Source organism: Brassica oleracea, chromosome C9 (genome assembly GCF_000695525.1).
Source record: "Brassica oleracea var. oleracea cultivar TO1000 chromosome C9, BOL, whole genome shotgun sequence".
NCBI lineage: Eukaryota > Viridiplantae > Streptophyta > Magnoliopsida > Brassicales > Brassicaceae > Brassica > Brassica oleracea.
Genome location: NC_027756.1, coordinates 6,951,178 through 6,958,081, shown reverse-complemented (window position 1 = coordinate 6,958,081; position 6,904 = coordinate 6,951,178). Strand labels below are relative to the sequence as shown.

Genomic DNA, 6,904 nt, shown 5'->3' with positions numbered 1-6,904 from the left:
TTTAGAATCAAAATCTTGGGTTTTTTTAGCTCATTGTGGAGAGAAAGTGAGAGATATGTTGTGTTTAGTTCACAAGAATGGAAAAAGAAGAAGGGTAAATCGATTTTGGGAGCATTAAGAGCTTCAAATTGGTTGTTCATGGTGGTTGTGGTATTGATGACAATGGCAATCTTGTAATTACTTGAAGATGATGAGGGTGAGAGAGTAAAAATGTCATTTTCGAAAAAAAAAGAAAAAAAAATTGATGGCATTTTCGTAAATTATATGAACTTGTGGGGTGAATAGGGCAAAACCAATTTTCAAAAAAAAAGGAGGTTTGTTTTGTGTTTGACTTTAAGTTATAGGTCAATTCTGCAAAAAGCCCTTGATTATATAGTGTATTAGTAAGCATCAATTTATCATTTTTCAAAAAAATAGAAAATCATGAATGTATCATTCGGCACTAAGAGCAAGTCTATCCATTAGAACATCTAATGAGCTCTTATGATTAAATTAATAGTTAATAAGTTGATTTGATAAGTTAAGAACCTTTGTTAGTACAAATAATTTTTTCCTCCTCCAATGAAGAACCTCATAGGGGTTCTTAAATAATTTGTTTTTTTTTAAGTAGAATGATTTAAGACTTGTGGCCTTATGATTAAATTAAGTAGAATGAACCAAGACAAACCAAGACAACAACAAGTTCAAGTTTTATAACTTAACCAAATGTTTGATGAACTATAAAGTGTGATCACACAAACCAAGACAACAACAAGTTCAAGTTTTATAACTTAACCAAATGTTTGATGAACTATAAAGTGTGATCACACAAACCAAGACAACAACAAGTTCAACTTTTATAACATAACCAAAGGTTTGATGAACTACAAAGTGTGATCATACGAGAGACAAACCAAGACAACAACAAGTTCAAGTTTATTATAACTTAACCAAACGATTGATGAATTACAAAGTGTGATCAGACGAGAGACAAACAAAGACAACAACAAACAGATTCAACATTAAAAAAAAAAAAAAACTCGACATTTAAAAAAAAACAGACTCGACATTACCTGTGTGTATGTGTGTGATGTCGAGGAGAGTAATGTAGACAATCTGATTCAACAGCCCACCGAATTTGCAATGAAGGAAATAAATCAGCACAAAAGACACCTTTTTTTAGTTTTGAACCTATAGAAAATGAAACTAAATATGACAAAAAACAAGACCTGCATCAATGTGAAGCAAGGCAGGTGTACATAAGATGCAGAGGCGATCCATGAAGTAGTAGAAAACAAAGATGTGTAGTTGCAGTCAACCAAAGGCTAATACAAATCCAAATTTTCTTTTTCAATTCTGAAATTTGAATGATTGCAAAGGCACTGCTTTCTGACAGTAGGAGTTCAGATTTCTGACAGTAGGAGTTCAGACATGGAAAGGCATGAAGAAGAGAAACAAAACAATGTATGATGATGATGGTGACATAGAAGATATGTATCTCTAGACTCAACGAAGATTTTAGGCACAAAGATGAGATGATAAAGGTAGGCATGAAAACGTAGGAATGTAATTTGCAGGGAAGAGGTTGGAAACTCAATGGCTTCTATGGAGAAAGCCTCCTGCCACCAAACAAACACTTAACACTTTTTTCTTATACTACTGGTTCCTTTGATTTCTCCTAATACAAAATCCATGTTACTCAAAGTTACTCAAAATCAAGCATCCTATGTATCAAAGTGAACATCAAATAGATCGGCGAAGCAAATTCTTCTCTAAACGAAACAAGTAAAGAGTATACCAGACTTCATGTCAACGCGCTCCACTCTCCCGTACTTTCTGAACAACCGTTGCAGCTCCGATTGGCGAGTTTCATACTCGAAGTTCCCCACGAACACCGGCCTCATACTTGCAGATGAAGATCGAATCGCTGCAACACCAATAGAATAATCAATTGTTCCTCCACCCTCGAGAAACTTGCGGACCATTAGAGAACACAGAATCCGCCGGCGAAGCACTCCGGCACCGGTTCGCGGTGGATCCGTAACTTCCACAACCTCCGTGAAACTCTGTCACGCCTCCGACGATTGGAGGAAGAAGAAAAAAAATTCATCTAGGATCAAAACGCGACGAACACGAAGGAGAAAGAGAGAGAGACAACAGGGATGACCAATACAAAAGTGACACATAAGGGTTGCTTACCAATTCTAAAACTCCTGCATTAAGAGACGGTTCTATCGTTTTTTATCCTTTCTCATATATTTTTATTTGTTTTTGGTTTAAAACTCTAGTTAAGAACCTCCCAATGGAGGTGGTCTAATGAAGCCGAACATTTAAACGGTCCGCGAGAAATATGAGAAGAAGCACTTTAAATAAAAAGAAAAGGAAAGAATTGTTCATTTCAAAAGGGAAGGTGCTTATTGGCTGACTTTAAAAGGACGAGGAAGTGGCGAGTCCGGAGTTGAGAAAGACGAAAGCTGTTAAAAAAAGAAATGATTTCATCTTCTTCTCCAATAAGAGACTTTACCTTTTAAATCTTCTAGAATCCTTCAGCTTCCTTCTCACTATCGATTTGTGGTCTCTCGCAGAACTATTACAAGCATATAAAGAGACAAAGTCAAGGTAAAGCTCGTCTTCTACTTCTATGTTCTGCATTGTATTTCCATGGCTCGTGAATCATCTGTTGCGTTGTAGATTGGACTTAATTTATAACTTTTTGTTTCGGATCATGGTATTGTACGGTGCCTTTGCGGTGACAATGTTGGTGGTCATGGTTACAATGCAGTGGTTGGGTTGCAACTTTGCAGAAGAGTATCTGAAGAAGATCTAGTGGTGAGGCTTCCTGGTCAACCAAAAGTCTTATTTAGACAGTATGCAGTTTATGTGGATGTTGACTCCGAAACAGGGCGCAGTCTCTTCTACTACTTTGTGGAAGCAGACTCACAACCGGAGACCAAACCCTTAACACTTTGGCTTAATGGAGGTTTTTATGTTTCTCCTAGCTTTGGTTTTGTCCTGTAGCTTTTGGTCTTTTGTATAATGGTTAAGATTTTAATTAAACATATCTTGCTTGTTTTTGACGTTTGAGTATCAAAAGGGTTGTGAGTTATGAAATTGAGGTTGATCTTGCAGGTCCAGGTTGTTCATCTGTTGGTGGAGGTGCTTTCACCGAGTTGGGTCCATTTTACCCAACAGGAGATGGCCATGGCCTCCGGATTAACTCCATGTCGTGGAACAAAGGTTGTTTTTCTTATATAATATTCATGTAAATAGAAGAGAAACTATTTGATTCTACCTACCTATGATGCTAACTTAAAATGTGTAGCCTCGAACCTGCTTTTTGTGGATTCTCCAGCCGGAGTTGGTTGATCTTACTTCAACACAAGCTCTGGTTACAACACAGGGGACGAAACTACTGGTGAAATTCAAGATCCCATTTTCAGCTTATATTAGAATTTAGAAGAATTCTGTTTATTGACGACATGTTTATACATTTCAACAGCTAGCGATATGCTTGTGTTCCTGTTGAGATGGTTCAACAAGTTCCCAGCGTTGAAAGCTCGTCACTTGTTTCTCACTGGGGAAAGCTACGCAGGTTTGTTTGATCATGTTGCTGATTTCTGATTTCATCAGAAATTACTTTATTAGTGTCTTCTGTTGACCACACTCTCTTGCAGGACATTACATACCTCAACTGGCTGATGCTATACACAGCTATAATAGACAGTCAAGTGGGTTCAAAATCAATGTCAAAGGAATTGCAGTAAGCAAACGAATCCTCTTCTTGACACTCTTTTAGTTCTTTTCTAATTCCTTACATGTTTTTTTAAAAAAAAAAAATTCTGATCAGATTGGGAATCCACTTCTGAAGCTTGACACAGACACGTCAGCTTCTTACGACTTCTTATGGTATCACGGGATTATTTCTGATGAACGTAGACACGCAATCATCAGGCAATGTGACTTTACCAGTCTCCCAAACATAAGCAAGGAATGCATCGAGGCTCTCACTGAAGTCAGCTTGGCGAATATATATGTCAATGTCTATGACGTTCTCCTCGACGCATGCTTCCCATCTATTATTGAGCAAGAGTCGAGGCTCAAGAAAATGGTCAAGTCCCCTTTTTCCTCCTTTTCTTAATTACCAACAAAATATTTTTTTGATCTATGTGTTAACTTTAGAAAAGGGGTTTCAGGCTACACAGATGAGCATGGGGGTGGATGTTTGTATGAAACACGAAAGACAGTTATATTTCAATCTCCCAGCGGTGCAACACGCTCTTCACGCGAACCGCACTAGTCTACCTTACCAATGGTCTATGTGCAGCACGTAACGATTTTATCCTCTTTCATTTTAGTTTGATTGATCGCAACAGTAAAAGAACTTTTTCTTATAACTGATTGGTATTGGCTTTTCACTTTACCCATGTCATAGCCTGGTAAATTACATTGGCATCGACGGGAACATTAACATGCTTCCGATTCTTAAGAGAATTATACAGAACAAAACTTATGTTTGGATCTCAAGGTAATAATTCTATTAAAGATCCCTTTATTTTATGAGTTATTCTAATGTATTTTGCAAGCTAAACACCCAGCTTGTCGACATTGCAGTGGAGATCAAGATTCTGTAGTTCCAGTTCTTGGTTCTAGAACTCTCGTACGAGAACTTGCTCATGATCTTAACTTCAGTACCACACTTCCCTATGGACCTTGGTTCCACAAAAACCAGGTAAGTTCTCTTCTCCGTTGTAGCTAAAATCAACAGAAGCCAATTTTCCCTCTTGCCAATTGCAAACTTGTGGATTTTTTGGGTTGTGATGTGACTAGGTTGGTGGTTGGGTCACCGAGTATGGAAAGATATTGACGTTTGCAACGGTGAGAGGAGCGGCTCAGATGGTGCCCTATGCGCAGCCCTCACGAGCTCTGCATATATTCAGTAGCTTTGTGCGTGGCCGGAGATTGCCCAACAGCACCCATTATTCTCCTGATGAATGAAACAGAGAGATCTCTTTATTAGATATATTCAGCTAGGAGTAGTATTAAATGGTGAGCTTGTTAACCACCTTGCAATGAAAGCTTATATTCACTGGCAGAACCTTGCCTAATGATCCGCTTATTATATCTATAGATAAGATGTGACATGATGTTGTCTTTGGACTGTTAACTGCACGTCGATATCAATTGGCTTGATCTTCTTTTCTGAGTCTGCTTGCACGATATGAAAAGGATCGAATGCTCAAATACTCCTCACCAGAATTCTTTATTCCTAAATACTTGTCTATTTTTCTATTTTCTTAAATATTTATTTAAATCAAGAAAAGAAGTAAAAGATAGAAAAACTTAGCCGAACTTTATTATTTACATATCCAACCAGCCTGTAAACGGATAATCCAAATCCAAACCCATTTAAATCGAGTTTAACCTACAAAAGACGGGGTTTTAAATCCCTGAAAGCAAACAAGTCTTTTGTGGGTTATACTCATTCTTACTATTCTTAACCAAACGACTCAATTGTTCCTCATCGTCATCATCATCAATCGAAATCCAACAAATACCTTTTCGAATCCGGAGTCCGACTCGAATCCATAGTCATGCAGCCTGTGAGGAAGATTCGTACGAAAAACTTGTCGGTTCCTTTGAGTGGAAACAAAAGAGGAGACACCTCGACTCTTCATTGTAATATTCATTTGTTGTAATTACATGTGTTTGTCTATTTATTTATTTCTTGTAAAACAATAAATAGAAATCAAATATAAAATTTTGAAGAAAATAACCTGTTCATTGAGAATTTTTGAAAACATCGAGATATATATGAAATGTGTTTTATGCTAAGTCTCTAGTTCTTCTTGTCTTGGGATTTGTCTCCTTTTCTTGTGTAATTGTGTTTCATTTTCCTATCTGGTTCAGTTGAGTTTAATCTATGCAAGTATTTTAGATAATATTGATCTGAGAGAAAATAGATGATATTCAACTGGAAGATTAAGAAAACAATTTCTGAAAATGATATCCACAAATATTCTATTTTTAATATTTCCGGTTGTCGTTGTAGAGTAGAATTTTCGTTTCAAAATTAGTGTCGTTTTAAATTTTTAAATTTTTAATGCAAAATTTATTGATAATATTCTTCAGTCTAATTTTCTATTGGTTAAAATATAGATGTATTATGTTTTTATTTCGTGAATATGCAAAATTAAATGTTCTCTTAAGTTGTGTGTATAAACCTAAAACGATAATTAAAATAAAATGGAAGGAGTACACAATTATCTCAATAACCAACTGAAAACAACATAATTATAGCCTTTTAACCAGCAACGAACAAATTTATGCACGAGAAAATGGTATATTTAGAAAAACATACAAACCTTACAGTTACATATATGTGAAAACTTTCTTGAACAACGATCTACATAAATTAAATTTATATCTCTTGATAATAATATGGGAAATAAGGGGGAATAACCTTTTTCTCTCTCTTCAAGAGCTCTCTCTTCTTTCTAGTTCAAACACCATAAGATACAGTTTCTGGCCGACGACGTTGGCTCTCCAAGCCACGGCGTCGGTCCGGCCTGCTCATTAGTCTTTATTTTCTGTGTAGTTTGTAGTTCTGTGTTTATTTTGGTTTGATTACTTCAAAAAACAGAGTTAGATCTAGGTTTTCAGATCCAAAGTGATGATCGGTTTTCAGTGGTCGCGGATCTCTACCACCTTGGCCTTGCCGTGTTGGTTTCTGGATCGTGGCGGTCTCGGGCTTCAGTGTCTCCATCATCAGCGAGGAAAGGGTTCCTTCAACTTGGTTCAAGGTACTTCCTTTTTCAGATTGTTGGCTTAGTTCGTCTGATGAATTCTGGTGGTTCGCGTTAGCTTGCTTCTGGTGGTGTTTTTATCTTGCTTGGAGAGTTTGCTTTTCCTTGGTTTGCTTGCTTCG

The 6,904-nt window shown here is 36.9% G+C and overlaps 1 pseudogene; it reads left to right on the top strand.

Moving 5' to 3' along the window:
- The first annotated feature begins 2,704 nt into the window (after positions 1-2,704).
- LOC106317121 lies at positions 2,705-5,049 on the top strand (annotated as a pseudogene).
- The last annotated feature ends 1,855 nt before the right edge of the window (positions 5,050-6,904 follow it).